Source organism: Panthera tigris, chromosome D3 (assembly GCF_018350195.1).
Source record: "Panthera tigris isolate Pti1 chromosome D3, P.tigris_Pti1_mat1.1, whole genome shotgun sequence".
In the NCBI taxonomy this organism is placed as follows: Eukaryota; Metazoa; Chordata; class Mammalia; order Carnivora; family Felidae; genus Panthera; species Panthera tigris.
Genome location: NC_056671.1, coordinates 3,052,687 through 3,070,690, shown reverse-complemented (window position 1 = coordinate 3,070,690; position 18,004 = coordinate 3,052,687).

Here is an 18,004-nt window from a genome sequence, read left to right as displayed (position 1 = left end):
GGACTGTTTTTGTGTGTGGTGTTTGAGGTCTCAGTGGGACTGTGGTCGCCGTTGGTGAGCTGGGGGTAGAGAATGTTTTGGTAGAAGATAAAGTGACGGGATTTTTTTTTTTTTTTTTTTTTTTTTTTTTAGTAACAGCTTCATTAAGACGCAATTCACGTGCCATAGACTTAACCCATTTACGGCGTACGATACAGTGGGGTTTTTTTTTGTTGTTCTTTATCCAGAGAGTTGTGCATCCATTGCCACCCTGACTGTCGAAAATTTCCATCATCCTGAAAAGAAACTCCATACCTGTTCCAGTCACTTTCCATTCCTTGAAAACCCCCGGCTCCAGGAAACCACCGGACTTGCCCAGAGGTGCTGGCATCTCTCTCCTTGTGGGAGACTTCTGACCATTCCCTGAGCAGGATCCTCCTTCTTGTGGGGAGCCGATGGGGTTAATGCGATGGTGAGGTTTCCTAATCAAGGCACCCGGAGATCTCGGTGCCCCCGCAGCACCTCTGGACAGGGCAGTAGGAAAGCACGGACTTCAAGACCTCTGGTGTCCGCTCCTAAATCCAGCTACCTCCCTGGCTAGCACATACATTTCTTTAGAAGCTGAAGGCTCCAGATAAGGGGAAGGAGGGCTGTGGTTGGCTCTATAATGCTGGGTGCTTCGTCTCCCCCCCGAGCTTGGAAAGGGATCAGACCCAGCCACGCCCCACCCGTGTGCTCCCGCAACAAGCCGGACGCTGGCCCTGGGCACATAATTCACGCGGTCCACTCCAGTGAGCTGAGCTGCGTAGTTCTGAGCCCGTGAGACAGGAGGGCCGCTGAGGTCTTCCTCCCCGGGCAGGAGGCTCAGGGAACACCCCCGCTCTCATTGGTGGACAGCCAAGAGGCCAGGTCGGGGTGACCGCCTGGTCCCGTTTCCCCTGGGACCGACCTGTGTTTTAAAATGGGGAGACCCTTTTTATTTTCCAAATTAACACAGTGTGCATCTGAAGCCCACACCATGTTGAATGTCAAGTATATTGCAATTAAGGGATAAATTAGGAAAGGAAACCTGAAGACCCGTGTCCCATGCAGCGTCTCTGGGGAGGCTGGGATTGGTCGGCCGCCCTGGGCTATGGAAGCGATACCAACTCCCATTAAAAGCTGGTGCTGTCCGCAGACAACACGTCAGTCCCGCCCTCCCCCGACTGGGGTTTGTGACACGGGAGCGCACGTCCCAACCTCCAACTTGGGGCCGGAGCCCCTCCCTTCCGCGTGTATCCTGGGTTGGATCAGAGGGCGAGGTCTCCCTCGTGCGTACGTACACTAAATAAAGGGTACGTTACCAAACTGTGAGACCCTAAAACACATCGGATCGGGCATCAGGATCCCCTATTCTCTTTTATTCTGAGCACCGATGCCGCACCCACCCTCCAAGCCCGCCCGCCTGCCTCCCTCTTGACATGTGAGCCTGTGAAGGCACTGAACGAGTCTGCAGACCCACAACCTCTGATTTATTCCCGAGGGTGCGTGCCAGCTCCTTCTGCAAAGAAGGCCCCAGGTGAGCTGTGCAGGGACCTTCTCCTAGAAGGCACCATCTTCTTTACAATGACGTGCGTCTGAGTCTGGGGAGGGGGTCACCACAGCACTGGGACTGTTCAGAGAGACCAGCTGTAACTCCTCCTGTTACAACGTTCCAGTAGAACGAGAGTGGCCTGTCTCCTGGTTGCTGGTCTCGTTATTCACTTAGCAGACACCGACCGAACGCCCGCTGTGTGCCTGGCCCTGGGCAGCAGGCAGAAGGTGGAATAAAGGAGACGCTTGCAGCCGGGGCGGGGAGGAGGCAGGGAAGGGGGCAGCTAGAGCCCAGAGCAGTGGGTGCAACAGCGGGCTTGGTGCGCGATGGGCGGCGTGCACCCCACGGCTCTGTTCGCGGCCGTGTGCCCCAGCCGGACCCGCACGGCCTCTCCAAACACGAATCTGCTCTTTCTTGTGTGAAATAGATATTGAATATTTGCAGGCATTAGCATGAATCTTTATTAATATTAGCAATAATGCATCGACACTATTAACATTAATGCTTTTTAACATTAGCCATAAGTACGATAATAAAGAAGAGCCACTCCGTTGAACAAGTGCCAGCCAGGCCCAGTGTTGAACTTCCCTTACTCACTCCCTGGCCACCCTCCGAGGCAGGTGCGTTAGCTCCTCGTCACAGACGAGGAAGCAGGCTCTGAGCATCCTGCCCAAGGTCACGCCCAGGACATAGCCAGACCGGGCCTCAAGCCCATGATTGGGACCAAAGATTGTGGTCCTAATTACCACACTAAGGCAAGCTTTGCATAAAGTTTCTAGCATTAAAAATGTAGTAAAACTGGGCCGCCTGGGTGGCTCGGTCGGTTAAGCGTCCGACATCGGCTCAGGTCGTGATCTCACAGTTCGTGGGTTCGAGCCAGGTTGGGCTCTGGGCTGACAGCTCGGAGCCTGGAGCCTGCTTCGGATTCTGTGTCTCCCTCTCTCTCTGCCCCTTCCCCCGCTCATGCTCTGTCTCTCTCTCAAAAAAAAACAATAATAATAAATAAATACAATAAAAATAATGTCCTCAGGGGTGCCTGGGTGGCTCAGTCAGTTGAGCATCCGACTTCGGCCCAGGTCATGATCTCATGTCCGTGAGTTCGAGCCCCGCGTCGGGCTCTGTGCTGACAGCTCAGAGCCTGGAGCCTGCTTTGGATTCTGTGTCTCCCCCTCTCTCTGTCCTTCCCCTGCTCGAGCTCTGTCTCTATCTCTCAAAAATAAATAAGCATCTAACAAAATTTTTAATGTCTTTTTTTTAAAAGAAAATGTACCATTACAGATGTGACTTAAATTAATTTTTTTTTTCCATTTGAAACGCAGCACATGAGCAAAGTGTTTGTGAAAACAACAATTTGCCTGTGCTGGTGCTTCAGCAGTGACCTTTCAGGTTTTTGCTCTCAGATTTCTTCTTTCCTCCAGAGTTGAGGTCAAAGTGCAAACACTGATTTTAAGCATCATGAACAGGGACGGTTCTGTGGCCCTCGACGGAAGACGTATGGTCACGAAAGTCACGTGAGGAGGCACAGGCTGTGAGGTGCAGGCGGGGCCCCGCCAGGGGGACGGGGAGTCCCGAGACTGAAATCAAGCCCATCTTTGCTGGCCGAGAAGCTTCCGCCTGGAGGAGAGGCCGAGCCCACTCGGCCGAGCCAGAGTGCCCCCCCCTTGCCAGGCGAGACATTCGGACTGCACCTTCCGGGAGGAGGCCACGGGCCACGCTCTGCACCCAGAGGCACAAGGGGCGCTGCGGGAAGACGCGAAAGCGGTCACGGCGAGAGCCAGCCTCGCCTTGCCTGGCCCGGGCCCCGTGGGCTCCATCAGACTGCCTCTCCCGTGCAGAATAACAGCACAACCGGTGTCAAGTCCAAAAAGCAGCCGTTCCGAGGCTCCAGAGAGCCTCCCGGGCGTGGGCGTCAGAGGGCAAAGACCCCAGGGAGGTGGGGAGGCTACGGAGTGAGCCCCCGTCCGCCGCCTCGCTTCCTCTTGGGGGCTCAGCTCAGAGCCTGAACGAAATGGCACAGCCAGAGCTCAGAGCAGGCTCACTGGGCTGGACAGACAAAAATTACATCCAGGACTACGGAGGCAGCGCGGAGCTGTGGGCCCGGAGGCCTGAGAAAAGGGCTTGCAGGGAAGGGAGCCCGGTAAGAAGGGCACGATTTCGCCGTGAGGCACTTGCCAGCCCCTGAACTGCACGTGAGTGGGGCAGTGACGAAGAATCTAATGACACCAATGATGCAGAGGGTTAAAGGCTAAGCTGACAGTCCTCTCCCAATGGGGTTTCTGGTTAAGAGCTGCCCTGGGAGGATAGACACCCCCAGGCACGCTCACCTCCAGGCAGGTAGGCGTCAGGGAGTCCCCTCACAGCCAAGGGCGCTGGATGCTGGAAGGGAAGGTGTGCAGAGGGGGGCGGACGGGATGCACCCAGGGGGTGTCTTCACAGAGCACTGTGACCGGTTCACCGGAACAGGTGCGCAGAGGTGGACCCCAGGAAAGCCTCTGATGGGGGCACCGTGGCGGCCACGAAGCTCAGGGAAGCCATCTGTGGACACGCGGCTTGACCCAATGCATGGGGCATATTCCAGGTGCTAGCTGACCTCCCCGGCCCCACGCAGGCGGGGAGAGCTGGGCCTGGCCCCGCACCGGAGCCCGGCTCACATCTGTGGAAGTCACTTTGCCCCCTCTCGGCGCTGCTGAGGACACAGGCCAAGCGCACAGGACACAGGGCAGCTGTCTAAACGGGCATTCAGGCCGAGTTCTTCTTCACTGAGGCCCAGGACAGTCAAACCTTCGACCAGATGCCAAGGTTTTCGCATCTTGAAATGTCCAGCTGGAAAACGGCTGCGTTGGGTGGGTTTCCTAAGTGTCTGTTGGGACAGGAGGCTCGCTGACTCCTACAAGCAAACAAATAAACAAAAGGAAAACCCGAGGGCTCTGACTTAGCACTTCTTTGAGATGTAGGTGCTCATCGGAAAACTCGGATGGAGCCAGGTTTATGAAATAGAGCCGAGGAGTAGAGGAAAGCCAGATCACCCTGTTCGGTTTCTCTTTCAGGGAGAACATTAGATAATGTTTCACAGAATGAAGCAAATTGGGACATTTTTTTCCAATTTATATTCTACCGGCCAAAAATGTCCGAAAGCCTTTTTTTTTTTTTTTTTTCTGTCAAAAAGGGCATTTGGGTGGAAAGAAATTACCAGACTGTGAAATTTCATTGATCTTAAAAACGTGGGTTAAGTTCGGGGTCAAGATTTACATTTTCTCTGATTTTCTCTGTCCTCCGAGTGAGGGCATGGCTGGAAGGCTGGGGCCGTTTCATCTGTGAGGACTGAGTGTGTCGTGCCTTCGGAGCACGGTGTCAGCCACAGAAAGAGAGAGCCGTCACGCTACACATGATGGGAGGGGTTAGACGGCACAGGACAGAGACCGGGGCTCCGACAGAGGATGAAGTACATTCACCGTCCCGTCAGCTAATACGTGCAGAGACCGGCCGTGGCTGAGTCTCAAAGGCTCCGTACTGGGACTATGACCACAGACAGGAGCACCGGGGTCCCTATCCACATGGAACCTGTATTCTCACGAGGGCGGGGTGGCGGGGGGGGGGGCAGATAACACAAACATGAACAAAATCAACGAGATGATATCAGATTGCAACTAAATGGCACCACAAAGGACATAAGCCGATGTGGCGAAGCATAATCGGGCGCCGTTGGTGGAAAGGGACTGTTTGGCAGTTCACGACACGAGGTTATGTCTGGATAATGGTTTGCAGTTCAACGAGGGTAGGTGCAAAGGCCCTGCAGCCAGAGCCGGCCGATGTTGCCTTGGAGAACCAGACCACCAGGGTGGCTGGAAGGCGGTGAGGGCCACGGAGACGGCAGAGGGGAAGGCGGGAAGTGCAGTGAGCAGGGGGAGGGGGAGGCCACTGCAGGCTGCAAGCCTCAGATTCCCTTGCCCCTGTGAGAAGAGAGCTTTGGGAAGGGCGCTGGATCACGAGGCATTTTGTGACCGTCCTGGTAAAAGATTGCGGGCCTTCACCGGAGGCGGTGGCCAGGGAGATAGAAGGAGACGGGCATGCGTTCTGCAGAGTGGACGTAGACCTTGTCAGTGCCTGCCCGCACTCCCCGACCCTCATGTTCCCAGCCCTCCTGGTGCTGCGCGACCGACCCAGACCACAGGATTCGGAACAGCCAGGGAGCTGCCGTCCTGGTAAGCAGCCCCCTGCCAGGGCCCATCGGGAGCCAGAGGGAGGGGGTCCAAGGCACCTTGGAGCTCACGTCCGGCGTGGTCCCCTCCCGCACTGCCCTGGGTGGGTGTGGGTGAGGAACGGCACACACAAGAGGCGATCGTGTTCCCAAAAGCACTGCGGTTTCCTCTCTTGGGTCACTCATCCTGCGGGACGGCAGCGGCCTCGTGGTAGGAACGCTCCGGCAACTCCCCTGCTGTGAGGAGTGGGGGGAGGCAGGGCCCCTGCCCCAGTCAAGCCTTCAGATGACAGAGGCCTGGCGGAAGCTCCACAGCATCAGGAGACCCCCAGCCAGAGCCGCCGGCTCTCCTGTTCACAGAGCCTTCGCCCACAGGCACCGCGAGGCCACAAACGTCTGCGTTGTAAGCCGCTGAGTGCCGGGGCGCTCCGTCATGCGGGACGTGTGCCTGGCGGGGCGGGGGGTGACTCGGAGGTGTGTTGAGCCCCATCCGGGGATGCCCCGCAGCCAGTTCACCCTGGCTCACAAAATCTGACTGTGGGACGCTCTTCCCAAATCCTCACTCAGGGACATCTCACTGGTACCTGGAAACCAGGCAAGGCAGGAACGTTTTACGTCACGAACTGTGGCAAGTACTGTGCGTGTCAGTGTCCTGGGGCTGTTGTAACAGCATGGGTGACTTAAGACAGCAGAAATTTATCCTGTCATAAAGACAACTTACAGAATGGGAGAAGGTGTTTGCAAACGACGTATCCGTTAAGGATTAGTACCTAAAATATATAAAGAGCTGATACAACTCAACATACAAAAACCCCACAAATCATCCATTTCAAAAACCGGGCAGAAGACATGAACAGACACTTCTCCAAAGAAGACACCCAGATGGCCAACAGACATGTGAAAAGATGTTCAGCGTCACTCATCATCAGGGAAATGCAAAACAAAACCACACTGAGATGCCAACTCACACTGGTTAGAAAGGCTGACATTAACAACCCGGGAAACAACAGATGCTGGCGAGGATGTGGAGAAAGGGGAGCCCTCGTGCCCTGCTGATGGCAGATTTCCAGCCGCTCTGGAAAACTATACAGAGGGTTCTCAAAGAGTGAAAAATAGAACTACCCTACAATCCAGCAATTGCCCGAAGAATTTATTGTATTTACCCAAAGAATACAAAAACACGAATCCAGAGGGATACATGCACCCATGTTTATAGCCACGTTAACTACAAGAGCCACATTATGGGAGCAGCCCAAGCGTCCATCAGTAGATGAATGGGTAAAGAAGGGGTGTGTGTGTGTGTGTGTGCGTGTGTGTGCGCGTGTGCACAATGGAATATTACTCAGCCATCAAAAGAATGAAATCTTGCCATTTGCAACGACACGGATGGAGCTCGAGAGTATAATGCTAAGTGAAACAAGTCAGAGAAAGACAAATACCATAGGATTTCCCTCATACGTGGGATTTAGGCAACAAAACAATCCAGGGAAGGAAAAGAGACCGAAAGCAGACTCTTCGCTACAGAGAGCACACTGATGGTTACCGGAGGGGAGGTGGGTGGGGGGTGGGCAAAATAGGGGAGGGACATTAAGGAGGCACTTGCCACGAGCACTGCAGACAATTTCTGAATCACTATATCGTCATCTGGAACTAATGCAGCACCGTATGTTAACGATGCTGGCGTGGGGGAGGGGGACAGAAACTGATTCACAGTTCAGAGGGCCAGAAGTGTCAGATGGACCACGCTCGCCCCGGAGGCTCCGGGGAAAGTCTCTCTTTGCCCCTTCCAGCTTCCGGCAGCTCCGGGCTTTCCCTAACTTGCGGCTGCCTCATCCCAATTCATCCCAATCTCTGTCTCAGTCTTCACCTTGTCTACTCTCTGAGTGTCCCTGTGCCTCTGCCCTAATAAAGGACCCCAGTCATTGTATTCGGGGCTCACCCTAATCCACCATTACAGTAATCGCATCTGCAAAGACCCACTTTCCAAATAAAGGTCACAATGCGGGGTTCTGGGAGGACACGAACTTTGGAGGAACGTTACTCAAGCCGGAACATGAAACTTTAGTCCCCTGCGCCCAGATCTTTGTCCTACGTTCTTTCTGCTCCTGCAGGAGCCCCACCTGAGACAGACGTCCGTGGGGACTTGCTAAGGTCGCACGTGGGGTTAAGAGGAAGGCTAGGACTTGTGCAACTGGCAGATGGTTCGTCTACTAGCTAAGGTCATGATCGCATGGTGGAAGCGAATAAAACTCCAACAAATGACGTGGGTAGAAACGCCTGTGGAGCGCTGTGGCCCAGGAGGCCGGTTCCGCGCGAAGCAGGGTGAACGGCCACCGGCCCACGGTGCGTTGGTGTATGCAAATCAGGGAGAAGTAGTCTCTCTCCCCACGTTCCCTTCGGTCTCATTGCCTGGTGTAAAGGAAGTCCTCGTTCCAGGGCAGCCCGGCATGGTTTCCCAGCCAAGAAGAGAGATGCAAAGTGCAGCAGACCCCACAATTTACAAAGATCTGGCGACTGAGACGACCCCAGTGCACAGCCGTGTTCACACCAGTATTGGGCGCCTTCCGATAAAGGCAATCAGTTCCACGAAGGGGAACAGTTGGTATCACCCAGAGTCAAAGTTCACAAGTCGCAGGTAAGAGGATGTTCCTCATTTCTACTCTAAATGACTAGTCTTGCTGTTTATAGCGAGGACGCTCATGGCCTCAGGCAGACAGACACGGAAGGTTCCAGAATCTTCTGCGCCTTCGCAAATGACCTAAACAATAAATAAATGACTTAATACAGTAAAAGTAAACGGGCTTCCAATCTAAACAACCTCAACATAAGAAAACTTATTTCCAGTGGAATGTCTTTTAGGCCACAAAGCTCAGGTCTGTAAAAAAAAATATATATCACTTTTTGCCATGACTGAAATAAATTGTCCTTATGAAGTCTTTTACCTTTAGGAACGAGAATTTAATTTCAAGCAATTCATATCCCCCACCCCACCCCCCGCCTTGCTCCCTAGGGATACACCTAAGCTCCAACAGGCCGAACTTGTGCCAGGAAATTATAGGAAGGGGTGAGGGGAGGACGCCATCTGGGTGGGCCGTCCATCCACACAGGCAGCTGCTGGGCCCCTCCAGGACTTGGTCCCAGCCGGGCTGCTCTAGAATCCACGGGATCATTCTAGGGTTCCCACCCGTCGTGGGGCCTGGAGGAGACCTCGTAAGCCTGTCCCAAACCACCCCACACCTGTGCTCCTTCTGTGTGCATCAAACCCACGGGGATCAAACCACTTTGGGTGTAAGGGAGCTCTTTGATGTAGGTGTTTAGGGCTATCTGCCCTAACAGAAATTAAATTTATTGAATAAAAACCAAGATGCGTGTCTCACAGACTTCCAGTTTGAGTATTAAGATTTGTATTTGCTACAGGTAATTTTTTAACATGACACGGACTGGTCACCATCCCCAAAGCTTTGCCTTCTCGCAAAAGGACCCACCAAAGGAGTCTTTAAGAAGTAAGTGCCCACGCTGTGCGTTAAATGTGATGTACTCTGAGCACAACATGCAGGAACGCATCGGTTTACCGAGCAAAGTACACGGGGGGAGGGGACACATAGAAGAAGGACGGGACGGATTCTGGCCTGTGGATGCACACAGGTGCTTTTATGCTCTCAGCACGACGCCCAGAAACCTCCGCTGCCTGAACGAGCAAAAGGCAACGTGAGAACTAGTCCAGCTGAGCCGTTGGCCCTGTTAATTTTTCTGTTCAACATTTACATGACCTTAAGAATCCCTTCCTTGCGGGGCACCTGGGTGGCTCAGTCGGTTGAGCGTCCGACTTCGGCTCAGGTCATGATCTCACGGTTCGTGCATTCGAGCCCTGCGTTGGGCTGTGCTGACAGCTCGGAGCCTGGAGCCTGCTTCAGATTCTGTGTCTCCCTCTCTCTCTGCCCCTCCCCCCCCCTCTCTCTCTCTCTCTCAAAAATAAATAAGCATTAAAAAAAAATTTTTTTAAGTCCCTTCTCCCACACAGTGGTTAGGACAAGGATTCAAGAATCAAACAGATCTGGTAAAAACCCTGATTGGGTCAGAATGGGTTAGAATTGGGGGGTGGGGGCAGCGCGCCTGGGTGGCTCAGTCTTAGGTTAAGCGTCTGCCTCTCGGTTTCGGCTCAGGTCATGATCTCACGGTGTGTGGGTTCGAGCCTTGCATCAGTTCTGAGCTGACAGCATGGAGCCTGCTTGGGATTCTCTCTCTCCCTCACTCTGTCCTTCCCCTGCTTGTGCTCTCTCTCCCCAAATAAATAAATAAACTTAAAAAAAAAAAAAGAATGGGTTAGAATGCACACATCAACCCCGAAAGAAAGGACCATTCTGTACCGGCTCTGAAACCCCACCATTATGTTTGACTGTGAGTAGCAACGTCCGTCAGGACACGGCCCAAATGAACCTCCCTGTTATGTTTAAGGGAGACTTAACAATGGCACAGGTGTAATCCTCATAGTTCTGTCTACCTCCGTCAGTCTGCCCAATAACCCCCCAGAGGTGTCTACATCGTAGTTCCCGGAGGCTGTGGGAACTCCTTGTGCCTGTGGCGTTACGAGGACCCGCCTAGGGGACGAGGGACACAGGACGTCAGAGGCAGAGAAGACGGTACAGGCAGGACGCGGATCGTCCCCTAAAGTCCCCAGAAGGGACGCAGTCCTGCCCACGCCCTGCCTTCAGGACCCCAGGCCCGGAAGAGGGTAGGCGTGGGTTGTTCGCAGCCACAGGGCGCTCAGACGCTGACCAGAGAGAGGACACAGCTCTAACGACGCGCTGCGTCGGGGCTCAACGCGAGCTCATCTGCTCCCTGCAGCCAAGCCGTGTAAGCGCGCGTGTTATTACAGCCACTGCTTTGCCAGTGAGAAAAGGGAGTCAGCAGGAGGCCACAGCGGTCAGTGACGGCCACACGCCGTTCGGCCCTGGGACGCACACGGGGCGGCCTGGGGCTGGTGTCCACCCCCAGCCCCTCACGTAAAGCACGCTCAGCGTGGGATGCCCGGAGGATGCTCCGTAAGCCCGGGCTCGTCGTGGGTTTCCTCTGGTCTCCTGAATCGGGCAGAGAGGGGGAGACAGCCGGGCGCGGACGTTTCTGCCACGTCGAGCACAGAGGCAGCAAAGCGGGTGGTGTCCACACCCGCGGGCCGTGCTTTCGTGCCCCCTGGAGGCCCGCCAGGTCCTCGGGCCGGCCCTCTGCGGGGCCCTCTGTGCTGAGAAGTCCTCAGAACCGAGGAGCCGGCCAGAGAGGGGGCTGAACCCGCGACGGAGCCCATCTCCGCTGCCGGCCTCCCTCCCGTGGCCCTTCCCACCGTACGTGGACGCACAGCGCCGTGGCCTGGCTCGGTTTTCTCTGTTGGGTTAAAGACAGACTTTTCGGAGGGCTCCCCTGCTTCTGGAGTGACTGATGAGCGGGGCCCCTCGCGGCTCTGGACGGTGGCGAGAGGGGGTCGGGGAGGCTGACGGCTCTGTGTTTTAGAACATTCCCCCCGCAGGCTCTGGGATGTAGTTCTGTGTGTCCAGGGGTTGGAACGAACACGCGTGTGCACACTGCCGCTCACGCCTGTGCTGCCACGCACGTGCCACGGACCCGCCTAGACGGGGCACCAGGGGAAACCCCACAACACACACACCGACCCTCCCCTGCCGTGGCTTTCTGCCATGTATTTTCAGCCCAGCACGTGCCCCTGGAAGCACACGGCCCCGCCCTGTGTCTTGTCACTTCTACACAAGGTTACTGTCCTTTGGTTAAGATGCCTTACAGCGCGTTCTACCCACCCCTTTGAGCGGCTCATCACTGAGTTCTCCGGAGTGTATTTGCGACGCACGCGTTAATAAACTTCTGCTGGTTTTTCCCTGGTCAATCTGCCTTCCCTCGGGGGAGTTTGCAGGACCCCGGGCGTCTGCAGTCACGTCGCATTTGCTGGGACCGCAATCCGTGCACCCGGGTCTGAATGCTCTAAGCTCGCCCGAATAACGAGGGCTTTCTGTCTGATTCAACCCGCACCTGCACGTCTGCAGAGCTCGCTTTACAACGTCCAGAAAGGTGCCTCTGTGGCTTGGCAGGTTCTCTTCATTTGGGGCAATTTAGTGAAAAAGGTAGAAATTCCTGATGCGATGGCAAGAATAGACCAGAGGAGAGAAATGCGAGCAGCTGTCAAAAGGTCTCTTTTCTCGGTAGCCGTGCACCTTCTACTGCTCCGTGGAAGTCATTGTGGGGCTTGATGACTGCGTCTCCCTTCCCGGGCGAACAGAGCAAGTCCTCCCCTGGGTTGTTCCTTATCACTGAGGGGAAGGAAAAGGGGAACCGCAGACAATTCAGACTTGGGGAGGCAGAGAAGGGATGGGATTTAATGAGGGCTCAGAGATGCCGGAGAGGAGAATTTCTCCTTCCCTTGGCTTTTCAACTCCCTCTTCCCTACTTTGATGCCTTCTTCATGTACTGACCAGGTACTAACTGGCAGAAGAAGAAATATAAAGAATCAATAAGCGTCTACAAAATGGCCAGATGACCGCGAATGAAAAGAGTCTATCATCTGTGATAGGCTCCAAAGCGGCCACAAATGCGATTGTTTTACTGATCCAAGTTGGGGCACGGGGTGGGGCAGAAGCAACGTAGCCATGCAGGCTGGCAGGGGTTTAAATGTTAGAAACCATCTGCAGGGCAACTAGGAAATTTTGCAAATGCGGATGACCTGCCTCAAAATAGGAATGGATCGCCAGAGAGAAACAATAAAGCAAGAAGATCTGCAGGAAACAGAAGTATTTCAGAGACAGAAGGTCCCTCATTAAGGATCCCTGCATCAAGGATCCCTCGTTATCATTGTCAGAGTGGCCATACCCAGAACACAAGAGTATGGTGAAGGGGCGCCTGGGTGACTCAGTCGGTTGAGCGTCCGACTTCGGCTCAGGTCATGATCTCACGGTTCGTGGGTTCGAGCCCCGTGTTGGGCTCTGTGCTGACAGCTTGGAGCCTGGAGCCTGCTTCGGATTCTGTGTCTCCCTCCCTCTCTGCCTCTCCCCTGCTCACGCTCTGTCTCTCTCTCTCTCTGTCTCAAAAGTAAATAAAAACATTTTTTAAAAATTTAGGGTCTATTCACTGAGTATCTATGACATGTGAGGTGTTAACCATCTCCTCTGCAGGACAAATGGACAGTCCTAGGAGACAGACAGACAGAACAGTGAAGCCACCACGGACTTGGAAGCTACATTTTTGTCTGGCTTAAAATCCAAACTCCAGCTGCGTGACCCTGGAAAGTCACTTAGCTCCTCTGTGCCTCCGTTTTCTCATCTGTAAAATGGGACTATTAATGACAGTACCCATCTCACAGCAGAGCCTGCACATAAGAAGGACAGTGCAGCATTCGTTATGTTGCTGGTGGTGACAAGAGGGGCACCAGCCTGCCCCCAAATGCTGACATTCCAAAGAATCATCCCTTGGTGCTACAATGTTTCAGGGACAGATGAAAAAGTGCAGAAAAGTGGGGCGCCTGGGTGGTTCCAGCGGTTAAGCCTCGACTTCAGCTCAGGTCAAGGTCTCACCGTTCATGAGTTTGAGCCCCGCGTCAGACTCCGTGCTGACAGCTTGGAGCCCGGAGCCTGCTTCGGATTCTGTGTCTCCCTCTCTCTCTGCCCCTCCCTTCACGCTCTGTCTCTGTCTGTCTCTCTCTCAAAAATAAATAAACATTAAAAAAAAACCCAACAATATGGTGAAGAAGCCATCAGAAAACAATAATGACCCCCCAAAAAAAGTGCTCTTGGAAATTTAAAAATAGCATTTCTGGAACTACAGGTGAAGAATGACTAGAAGAATTTTTATAGGATACCGAGGGAGTCAGCAACCAGGAAGATCTTGCTCAAGAGACACTCCAAACAACGGAGGGAAGAAAAATATCAGAGAAATAATAAAAGAAAAGTTTCCAGCATAATAGAGAGATATGAATCCTTAGAATAAGAGAGTTCGCCTCATGTAGACACAGCACATTTTTAAAACACCCACATCTAAGACATGCTTGGAGATTTAAGAGCTTCATAGATAAAAAAGAAAAGCCCAGAAGCTCCAAGAGAGAAAAAATATCTGTAAACGAATTAAGAACCAGGCTTGCAGCAAACGTTTCAGCAGCAATGGTCAAAGCCACAAAAATGTAGGATGATTACTTGGAAAGTCTACGTGGAAATTCCCTTGGACGTCGACATTCGAGCCTATGCACAGATGAGTGAGGCCATTGGCACATATGCAAAGCCCCAAGCCCTGCCCGTGTCTGCAGAAGCAACCTGTGGGGACAATGATGGTAACCCAATAGAGGGTGGGGACCCAAGAAGCCGCAGAAGTGACGTGGGCATCCCCCGACAAGAAAACAGTAGTATCTACAGCTGGCATAGGAGGGCATCAACTCAAACGAAGCCCGAAGTCAATGTCTCACTGGAGACATTGTCCTCTTTCTTCAGGAAGAAAAATGGAGGGCTGCATTTCAAGAGATGGAATGAGCAGAAAACTGGAAGATCTTAGCAACATTAGGAAGACGTGTATTTCTTCTCTTTGAGAAAGCGGGAAGCTGGTTAGAGAAATCTGGAAAACAATAAATCGTACAAGAAAAACACGGCTCTGGGTTGAGCAAAAAGGATTTCCTGGTTCCTGGTGGAAGATGTATGGAGAGAACCTGTTTTTTTTGGGCTGAGACTAAGCGCCTGTCATTTGGCTGAGGGCATAGGAGCCATTTTATTGAAGATGAAGGATGGAAAATTATATTCTAGGAGTCTCTCTGATGGTGAAATGAAAATCTCAATTTGCACAATTGTGTACTCATTTCGTATTCATTTTCAACTTTTAAAATCAACTTACAGTCAAAGGAGCTATTATTTAATTAGGGTTGCCCAAGAGTAAATGTTCCTGAACCCTGTGTCATGAAACAAAGGTTTAGCTAACAGAAGGAGGCCAAAAGACACGGGAAACAAATTGCCATCTGGTCATGGCGACGCGACAATGGAAAATTCCATGTGGTTGTATCAGGACGTGGAGATTGCCGTATGTTATTTAAAGCTACAAATATAACCAAGTGAAGAGTTAAAAATAATTGCGTGGCCATCAACAACTTAAGGAAGAAGGTGGGAAGGGTGCCACAAGATTGGGCAAAGTGGCATCTCAAATAGCCGGGAGCTTCTAGAGAACGTCTGATGTTGGTAAAACACGAAACTGTGGGGATACGAATGAGGATTGTGGAGATAGTCACCGATGGCTCGCATGAGAAATGGTTAACAATCATCACCTCAGGGGGGAAGATGGGAAGATGGTGGGGTGGGTGCAAAGGAACAAGGCTTCTGGCTAATTGCTCTTCTGCATGGTTTAACCCCCGGATCATATATTAGTTTCCGGTTGGTGCTGTGTCAGCAAGGTCGTTGGCTGTAAACACAGACTCAGAAGCCAGCCAGACCCGGGTCAGGCCCCAGCTCAGATTCCACTCCTGGGCATACGCTCAAAAGAACTGAAAACAGGTGTTCTCAACTCACACGTATTTATTTAGTCAACTACTCTCTGACAAGAGCGTTAAGACAAAATAATGGGGAAAGGATGGTCTTGGGATAAATGACATTGGGATATCCAGATACTGACCTGCAGAAGACCTGAACAGACCTTTCTCCAAAGAAGACAAAGAAATGGCCACCAGGTACACGAAAAGGTGTTTGACGTCACTAAGTGTCAGGGAAAGGCACGTTTCTTTTAAAAAATGAGCTATCACCTCACACCTGTTAGGAGGACTATCATCAAAAAAGATCATCGGTAACAAATGTTGATGAGGATGTGGAGAAACGGGAACCCTCGAGCACTGTTGGTGGGAATGCAAATTGGTGCAGCCACTCTGGAAAACAGTGTGGAGCTTCCTCAAAAAATTAAAAAGAGAATTTCCCTACGACCCAGCAATTGCACTTCTGGATATTCAATCAAAGAAAATGAAATCACCATGTGAAGAGACGTCTGCACCCCCAAGTTCACTGCAGCCTTACAATGGGCAAGACGTTTAAATAATCACAACGTCCATGGACGGATAAATGAACTTTAAAAATGTGGCATGTGCATATCCTAGATTATGATTTAGCTTTTTTTTTTTTTAACGTTTATTTATTTTTGAGACAGAGAGAGACAGAGCATGAATGGGGGAGGGTCAGAGAGAGGGAGACACAGAATCTGAAACAGGCTCCGGGCTCTGAGCTGTCAGCACAGGGGCCCGATGCGGGGCTCAAACTCACGGACCGCGAGATCGTGACCTGAGCCGAAGTCGGCGCTCAACCGACTGAGCCACCCAGGCGCCCCTGATTTAGCTTTTAAAAAGGAGGAAATCTGATCATTTACAACAACATGGATGGAACCGGACGGCATTCTACGAAGTGAAATAAGCCAGATGCAGAAAGACAAATCCTGTAATGATCCCACTTACATGTATAATCTAAAGTAGTCAAACTTATGGAAGCAGAGTAGAAAGGTGATTTTCAGGGGCTGGGCAGGGGAACTGGGGGTCATGGTCAAGGGGTACAAAGCGTCAGTGATACAGGATAAGATCTGGAGATCTATTCAGCATCATGCCTGTAGCAAACAATATTGAAAATAAATTTTTCTTTTTCTTTTAAGTTTATTTATTTTGAGAGAGAGAGATAGAGAGGAAGGGGAGGAGAGAGAAGGAGAGAGAGAATCCCAAGCAGGCTCCATGCTGTCAGCACAGAGCCCGACTCGGGGCTTGATCTCACAATCTGTGAGATCATGACCTGAGCCGAAATCCAGTTGGACACTTAACTGACTCAGCCACCCAGGTGCCTGAAAATAAAATTTTCTAAGAGAGGACATATGATGTTAAGTGTTTTTGCCACAAAAATTAATACCAGTAGCAATGGGGGTGGGAGGAAACTTTGGGAGGTGATGGATGTGTCCAGGACCTCGATGGTGATGCTGATTTCATAGGTGTATCCTTACCTCCAAACTCATCAACTTGTGTGTGTGTGTGTTGCCAAGTTAGCTAACATACAGTGTGTACAACATGCTCTTGGTTTTGGGAGTAGATTCCCGTGGCTCATCGCTTACATACAACACCCAGTGCTCATCCCCACAAGTGCCCTCCTCAATGCCCATCACCCATTTTCCCCACACCCCTTACCCCACTATCAACCCTCAGTTTGTTCTCTGTATTGAAGAGTCTCTTATGGTTTGCCCCCCTCCCTCTCTTTTTGTAACTATTTTTCCCCTTCCCCTCCCCCATGGTCTTCTGTTAAGTTTCTCAAGCTCCACATGTAAGTGAAAACTTGTATATGTTAATTATTTACAGCTTTTTACATGTTAATCATGTCTCAATAAAGTGAGTCTTAAAAAGGGGGCGGGGGTGCCTGGATGGTCATTCGATTGAGCGTCCGACTTCGGCTCAGGTCATGATCTCACAGTTCGGTGGGTTTGAGCCCTGTGTCGGGCTCTGTGCTGACGGCTCGGAGCCTGGAACCTGCTTCACATTCTCTGTCTCCCTCTCTCTCTGCCCCTCCCTTGCTTGTGCGCTCTCACTCTCAAAAAAAAAAAAATAATAATTAAAAAAATAATAAAGGAGGGAATGAAAACAGGCATCACACAGAAACTCGCACATGAATATCAGCGCCACTCACAACAGCCAAAAGGTGGAAACAACCCGAATGTGCATCTGTGGGTGCACAGATGAACACAATGCAGTGTAACCACACGGCGGGCTATTACTTGGCCATAAAAAGGAACCCGATTCTGAAAATTCCTACAAATATGTGTGTGAGCCTTGAAAACGTGCTAACTGAAAGACGCCAGACGCTAAGGGACCCACCCCGTACAAGTCCATCGATGTGAAATTTCCACAAGAGGTAAAACCACCGAGACAGAAAGTGAGTCGTTAGTGCTTGAGGCTGAGGAGACTAGGAAAGAGAGGACCAAAGAACGTGGGGTGTCTTCTGGGGGACGACGAGCATGGTTCAAAATTGACGGCATTTTGCTTGCACATCTCTGGGGCTACGCCGAAAGCTGAAGGGTCCACCTGAAAAGCCAGACCAGCCGGACCTGCTCGGCTTTTCCTAGCTGGGTGGCCATCTGCAAAGTCCCCGGTGACTTTTGTCCTCAGTTTGCTCAGCTGCAAAATGGGAGCAAAGCCCACCTCCCGCATCCCTGGGGAGACTTTCTCACTTAACGCAGGCAAGGGAGCCCAGTGCTTGCTCTTTGGAAGTGCTCCACAG